We start from the raw sequence: 8,797 nt of genomic DNA, 5'->3' as shown, positions 1-8,797 counted from the left end.
TTTAATAGTAAAAAATCGATAAAGCGAAAGAAAATCCGGGTCACAAATAAAAAACAAACCGAGGGTGACAAAACAACGGAATAACAGAACATTGAACTGATACAAAAACAAACGGCAGCATACATGGGCACGTTAAGAATTCAGAACACGAACCCTACAAGTGGGAAAACATTACCATAAATAAATGAAAAGAGGATAGAAGCTGTGCACAAAATATTAAATATAATTTTAAGATTATACAACACGAAGAAAACAGAAATCTTTATCTAAGACTTGCACAGAAACACACTTAAGATAAGAAACATGAACCATACAGGTTGGACATTAATAAAAACGGACGGGAAACTGTTTACAGAGTATTACAAAGAAATCTTAAGATTGGACAGAACGGTTCCTACCAGTTGGAAAACATTACCATGACTGAACGAAAACAGACGAGAAGTCGTCCACAAAGTCTTGTATTGGACACTTAAATAAAGGAAACAGTAGTATACCCTGTTTAATAGTCATAAATCGATTAATCGAACTCAAATCGGATCACACACTAAAAACGAGGGTAACACATCAACTATCAGAGGAAAACAACGAAAAAACAAGACAATTTAATTGCTATAAAAACAAACGGCAACATACATAGAAACGCTAAGCTTGCAGAACACGAACCCTACAAGTGGGAAACATTACCATGAATGAAAGAAAACAAACTATAAGCCGTCCACAAAATATCAAATATAATATATATAAACGAAGAAAATGGACAAGCAATCTTCATCTATTAGTATTACATAGAAATCGGAAGATTGGGCAGAACGGTCCCTTTAGATTGGAAAACATTACCTGGACAAGAAAAAAGCCGAGAAGCCATTCACAAAGTATTTCGTCGAACAATTAAGATTGGGGAACACGAACCCATATATAATGTTGGAAACATACCACGACTTAAGGTAAACAGGCGAGAAGCCGTTCACATAGTACTACAAAGAAAAGTACAGATTAATTACACGAATCCTACAAATGGGAAACTCTGACTTAAAGAAAACAGACAAGAAGCCGTTAACAAAGTATTGTTTCCAACACTTAGTTACAGGCACCAGTAGTATACCACTGTGAAATAGTCATAAATTGATTGAGCGAAAAATAATCCTGGACACAAACCAAAACCGGCGGAAACACATCAGCTATAAGAGATAAATAAAGGAATAACAGAAACACTGAACGGACACAAAAACAAACGTGATGACTGAAATTATCAGTTAACTCTTGAAATAGTTAATGCCCTTTAATAATGAGTTTTATCCCCAAAAATGGTAAATATCGCAGTTGCAAGGAGCGACTCAATGCACGTATACACACCATTCACACACACAAACTAAAACATATAGATAGAAACTTTAAAAGAAAATATGATCACCAGAACAAAATCAAGAAATACATCAAGATGACTGAAATTATCAGTTAACTCTAAAAATAGTCACTGCCCTTTAATAATGAGCTTTAACCCAAAACTGGCCAATGTCGCAGTTCCAAGGAGGGACACAATGCACGTATTTACAAAATTCACACAAAAACCAAAACATATATAGAATCTTTAAAAGAAAATATGATCACCAGAACAAAGTCAAGAAATACATCAAGATGACTGAAATTATCAGTTAACTCTAAAAATAGTCACTGCCCTTTAATAATGAGCTTTAACCCAAAACTGGCCAATGTCGCAGTTCCAAGGAGGGACACAATGCACGTATTTACAAAATTCACACAAAAACCAAAACATATATAGAATCTTTAAAAGAAAATATGATCACCAGAACAAAATCAAGAAATACATCAAGATGACTGAAATTATCAGTTAACTCTTGAAATAGTTAATGCCCTTTAATAATGAGTTTTATCCCCAAAAATGGTAAATATCACAGTTCCAAGGAGTGACACAATATACGTATTTGCAACATTCACACTAAAACTAAAACATATAGATAGAAACTTTAAAAGGAAAAATTATCACAAGAACAAGATCTAGACATACGTCAAGAGGACAGAAATTATCAGTTAACTCTTGAACTAGTTATTGCCCTTTAACATGTTTAAGGTAACCAGTTGTATTCCAAAAAGTGGCCAATGTCGCAGCTTTAAGGAGCGACTTAATGCACGTATTCACACCATTCACACAATATTTTATTAACAAGCATGTTACAAAAACAGCATCTATTATCAACTGTTTAACAGGAACTGTATGTTTTGCCTATATGTAGTTACAAGGAGACAACATGACGCTTTCTCACCTGCCCAGAATTATTAAATAAGTTTTTGATTTAAATTTCATTCATATTCAGCATAAAATAAAACCAGTTAAGATGTTGATAAGCAATTACAAGTAACAAGGTAGACAAACCAACATAATAATGTTTTAAAAGAAAAACATACGAACGGGAAAACTTTATCATGACTAAAAGAAAACAAGAAGAGACCCCCACAAAATCTTACATTATAAGGAAACTAATGATTGGGCAACAGAAACCCAGAAAAAAGTGAATCCAGTCGGGTGCTATGGAAGAGTACGCGTTTTCTGCTTTAAAAAAGACATTCTAAAAGTAATAAACATTGACCTAATGTAAGCTCCTTCAATCTGTCAGAATTTCTCTATAAACATAGAAACAGTTACAAAATCTATTATTTTGACTAACAAAATGATTGGTCAGATATTGTGACGTTTCGTTTCTCATAATATAAGATGATTTACTCTCTAAACAATATAAGATGATATTTTATATAAACAATATAAGATGATATTTTATATAAACAATATTAGATGATATACTATCTAAACAATATAAGATGCTATACTATCTAAACCAGTTTTAATCCACCAATTTCTACACTAGAAAATGCCTGTACCAAGTCAGAGATCTGACAGTTTTTATCTTTTAGTATACGTTTGATGTGTTTGAGCTTTTGATTTTACCGTTTGATTAGGGAATTTCTGTTTTGAATTTTGAGTTCAGTATTTTCGTGATTTACTCTTTTGGCAATATGGGAATAGCTGAATATTTCCATAAAAGAACGTTGAGGAAATGATAGTTAACAACTTTGTTACTATATTTCTAAAATACTCATTATTTTGGAGGCTTTTAGATCGATTTAACAAACGTGTTTTCCATTAGCTTTGAAGTTCCAGTAAATGTTTGATTTTTGTAATCATCTTAAAAAAACATTAATAGATACCATCAAAAGAAAATAATATTTGTAGACAAAAAAGGTGGTGCGTTTGTTGCGCCAATCAATAAAGATGAACTAAGTATAAATTCATTTACATGTCGAATTTCAAAGTTTTCTTTGGTGGTCCATTGATAAGGTATGATTGCCTCTGAGGCACCATGTTCTTATTTTTGTATCATAATTTGCATTCGTTAGTACACGTAAAATATTCGGACGTCTCCTTGGAACATGTATATGATTGGACCTGTAATCAGATCGACGACAATAGAAAAGTGTAATCTAGGAAATAGTAAAATGTCTGATGTTAGTTGATTCTCACGACATCCACTTGAATTACACTACTCTCAAGCAACCGGTATGTCCCAATTTTGAAAGGCAACGAGATTTGACTGTACTTTGTTACATAGCAACGTACAATATTCGAAAATTTAAATAAACAGAACAATTTGTTTCTTGTTCCATTAAGCATAAAATTAATACTTAATCTATGTACATATTCTACATTTTTATAAACCAATGCATTTCATCAAGAAATAGATATAAAAAAGGTATCAAAGATTGTAAATTTGTAACTATTTTGGCACTTTAACGTCATTATAAACGTGACGTCATACAAAATGAACACGTTCGATAAGAGAGCGCATCTACTTGCGATACAAAGAGGTTTGCACTTTGTTTCAAACGAAACTCAAGAACATGGTAATTCTTCGAATCGTAGATAGATAACGTTTAGCTCAAGAAATTTTAAAAAAGGCGGGAGATATCGAAAAGATAATCAAAAAGTCGTAGAGAGACCATCAAATTAATTGCAAAACAAAACGACAACAGACGGTGCAAAAAATCTATATAGAAACTAAAGACTGTCACAGAACACCACGAAAACCATCAATATGATATGTAGAGAATAAGCCCCAATTTCAGATGGCCACGATATAGTCTTTTTGTGTTGATGCGTGGTAAAGAAATCACAAATCAATCAAGTAATCTAGATTTAATTATCCAAACAATTGAGTAAAACAAATAATTGATTTACAGAAAAAGAAGAAAATGATGTAAATATGTATTTCAAAGTAATGACACAATAATCGAATAATTCAAAAATGATTAAAATTACTATCTAAATTTTATCAAAGATATAAAAAGGAAATGACACACATTTTCATGCTCACAAGATTTAATATAACTTTATCATCAGGTATACTTGAAGCTAAAGTTTGGAAAGTTAATAAAACATGTATTATTTGAGAGCATTAAAGCTAAAATAATTAACGATACAACGTTAACAGAATCAGTCTGATTTGACCGAGTTGTTGTGACATTGAGTCAAGCACAATTCTTTTTATGAACTGGAAATTAAACAACAAAAGTGTGCGATTTAAATTATGCCATTATTACGTTTGCACGTCCTGGTGGAGGATGTAGTACAAGATGGTAAATCCAGCTGTTTTTTTTCCCTTTATTTTCCAAATAACAAACGGAACAGCACAAAGAGAGTTTGTTGATTTAAAAAATATACCTAGTAGCAAATGTACCTAAGTCGAATGTGCAACATTCTTAAGACATCCGATATAAGTACATGATGCACTTATACATAAGACAATCTAGCTACGTGATGTTTAAGCACAGGAAAACAAATGTTTTTGCAATTTCACCTAAGGCCACACCAAATTAATTAGTAGTTCTTTGGAAAACCCGCACCTAAATTGCCGAAATTAAAATAAAAAAATAAAAATAAATTTCCCGCACCTCACCTGCCAAAACCAAAAAATAAACATAAAAATAAAATTCCCGCACGTCGAAAATAAATCCGCATTTTCGACGAACTCGATTCCGGTATTAAAATAAAATCTTTATCAATACAATACAATACAATATGCTTTATTTCAAAAACACTCAGTCACATTGACATGTGAAACAAGAGGTAAATTACAAAATAATATCACATACAATTAAAGAAATTAAGCGTTTGAAAATATGCAGTGTTTGTCATTTGTCAAGCATATTTTTGATTCTGATCAAAAAAGTTGCAAAGATGGAAAACGTGCTGATTGTTTCTGTGGTGAAACATTCAGACAAAAATAACAACAAGGCATACATATTAAAAAATACGGCAACACAAACAAATTGTCGGACATTCAGGGAACTATATCAAGAAGCCATTGAACGATGTAGCGATGCACAAAGTGAGATTATTAATATTAAAGCCATACAAATAAGTAAGTCGAACAGTTTCGATGATTCTAGTATCGAAATATCTGACGAAAATATGGTATGGTCAATATGTTATGACCTAAACTTGAAATATGTGCAGTTCACAATTGATGATGGATCTACTGCTACTAAAGATGCATCAAATTCAAAACCAAGTGGAATTAATGCATTTTCGGTACTCATGAGCTCACAAAATGAGTTACACATGCCTGATAAACCTGTCCCCTTGTCTGGGAAACAGCTCACTGGGCCACAAAGACTTTAATCTGATATCATTGATTGGGCCTCGAACATAGGCTTATAAATGTAGGTTATGTAGGTATTTCCATGTTGGTATGTTTTGGTGTAATTTATTTTCTGATATTTAATTGTAAAGTAGCACTAGCTAGAACCCCCAGTTTCCACTGTGCTTGGATTGACTGGTTAGTGATCCATATGCATAAACACAAAACACACACCATGCAGTTATGTTACAAGAAGCTAGCTAGCATACTACAGAGGGTGTCTAAGGACCAGAAGGTGCATATACTACAGATGAAAGCAGTGCATATTAAAAGCAGATAGCCATATAAAGTTCATGCATAAAAAAATATGTTCAAAAGTGTATATTTGTGCAGTGTTAATTATACAAACAACAAAATAAAATGAAAAAGAATGCAGAAAGTTGAAATACATATAAAAAGGGAGATAATTTAATTATATCAAATTATGTCCCCTTTCAATTAAGTGAGTTGAAAATTCAGTTGCTTCTTTTAGGTAAAAGATATAAAAATTGAGAGAAAAAAATTATCGCTCGCTCCATATTTCTTCAAAATTTGAGGCGAAGAATTTAAAAATATAAATTTAAATTTCGCTCGCTCGCCCCATTTTTTTTGGGTAAAATCTCAAAGAACTATTAATTAATTTGGTGTGGCCTAAAAATAGATATTTATTTGTTTACAGATCCTCCTTCATTCCGTTGCGTGTTAAAGTACGACCACTTCAGTGCATACAGATAATCACAGATTACTTATAATCGATGTGTTTTTTCTCTTCGTTTCCTAAATTGGAGTATTGATGAAAAGTACAAAATAACATTTTTTATCATTCAAAATATGTTGTTCTTCCGTCTATCATTTTCATTCACTAATATTTGTTTAGGTAGTTGCATTTTTTGTACGGGGATAGTTTTATTTCATCACCATGGTATTTTGAATCAAATTCGTATCAACTGTAATTTTGTATGATACAAACGAATCATTTTGTCTGTGAGTTTCCAATTGATTAAATCGCACAATAGACCACTTCCGAGTTATGTCCTTCGCAAGAAAAGTCAGTCAATTATGTGCGCCTTTGTGACGTCATTTTTCCGATAGAAGGGATTGCTTGTTTCCCTGTAATATTAAAGTTATCAATCGTCTTCGTAGTCGTCATTATGCAGGGTAAACAAAAAAATGTTAATTCCGTAGGTACTTATATAAATCATTGTAAATTAGAAGAATTTAAATTGTCGAGTGATTCTTGTCAACCACTTGCTCACCATGGTGAGGAAGTTACAATTCCCATAAACGCATGAACTATGTTCACTAGAACTAAAGTGTTAGACGAAATTGAAACGAACCCGAAGTTAACCTTGTCAATGTTTGCCATATTGTGTATACCCTATTAATCCACTTGCCATGAAGTGTAATATTCACAATGAAGTCGTCGTACAGGTGACAGAGTTGTTTAAATGTGATATGTTGTTTGTAAAATATAGGTTTATTAAGGTAGACCAATTATTTCAACGGATACATTTTTAATTCTATAGGTTTTGCCGTAGACGTTTTTGGCTGAACTGTTTTTTAAAGGTTTTTTTGTTTGTTTTTTGTTTTTGGGGAGATTTTATGATTTTGTATGGTATAAGCCGCAGTGCCAGGAGAGAACCAGCGACCTTCGGCAGGAAAAAAACTGATAATCCTAGTACATAAACAATGAATATTCACACTAATTAGACCACTCTACCACCGAGTCCCCTTCATATCTAATAGATATATATATCAATAGTAAACAATGGGTAAATATCCGGAAGACGGAATGGAAATAATAGGACAAAGAAAAATAACCTTTGCTTTGTCTTATTGAAGAGGGAGCAGATTCGAATCATTATGTCTTTGCCTATAGATTTTCGAAATTTTGTATTTACATCCTTAATGAATATGCACCATATTTTTTTTAAATGTTTCAAAATTAATTTTTCATGCAGCGTAACACAAAACAGACAAAAACATTAACATTACAACATAACGAAATTATCAAACATTTTCTCTAGGTCAAACTCATATGGGTATTAACGGGGTTTACAGAATAGAGAATAATTGAAAAAGGTAAGATTTCCTTTAAGAATAAATGATTATAAGATACACATACAACACGACGACTTGATTTTTTTTACAAGTACGATTTCATATTGTGGAACTAATATCTGTACTCAACAGTCTCGGATAAACAAAAGCTTTAGATAACTTATGAACCCGTTAGGAAACACAATATTTACTTTCCAACTAACATCTGTGAATAAATATCTCTGCCATAATCATAGCGTACACTCTCAGTCACGTGGATAGCTTTGATTGTCATGTGCGTGGAGAAGAAACACATTCCTATTAATTTTTCAGAGTGGTCCTTAGGTGAAAAAAAAGGCAAAAATCGGAAACAAATGAATTCATGATAGGTAAAACATAAAAAACAATCAAATTAGAACGTATAACGTTGTTAATATTCATGATGATAAGTCCAAGAGACATTTTTATAATGTAAAAATACAAATAGAAAATGGCCAATACAAACTTGAATTATTGTGAGACATGTTCGGACAGACAAACAGGTCGATGCATGTTAGATAAACTCATGTCTTACGAAGGAAGGCTTTAGAATAAGCATAGATATACAATATTTTTAGTAAAAATATTTAGGGAGGGGGAGTAGTTTGAAAATCGCCATGTTCATTATGAAAGTTTATATCGCAGTTTAACAAACGTAAAATTAATTGAATAATTCATTTGTCACTTTTTTTATAACTCTTTCTATCTACAAGAAAGAGTTGAACATTACACAAGGTCATGTTTTTCTCTGGCTGTTTATGACGTCTTTACACTAAATCTATTGGATGTTGGATGTGTACGGATTGATAGTTTAGGGTTTGATGCATGATTTTTTTATTAGTTGTTAGTGGCTTTGAACTAGCTGTCAGATAACTGCGAGTACTCTCAGATCTGTTCATTGTGTCTTTATGTGTCAGGATGTATAAGTACCCGGCCACGTCCACTTGTATTTTTGTCCATCTGATGAGTTAATAAAGCCTTTTTCAACTGATTTTTATAGTTCGTTCTTTTGTTTTACTGTTATACCG

This window comes from Mytilus edulis, chromosome 6, assembly GCF_963676685.1.
Source record: "Mytilus edulis chromosome 6, xbMytEdul2.2, whole genome shotgun sequence".
Classification (NCBI taxonomy): domain Eukaryota; kingdom Metazoa; phylum Mollusca; class Bivalvia; order Mytilida; family Mytilidae; genus Mytilus; species Mytilus edulis.
This window is presented reverse-complemented; position numbering follows the sequence as displayed.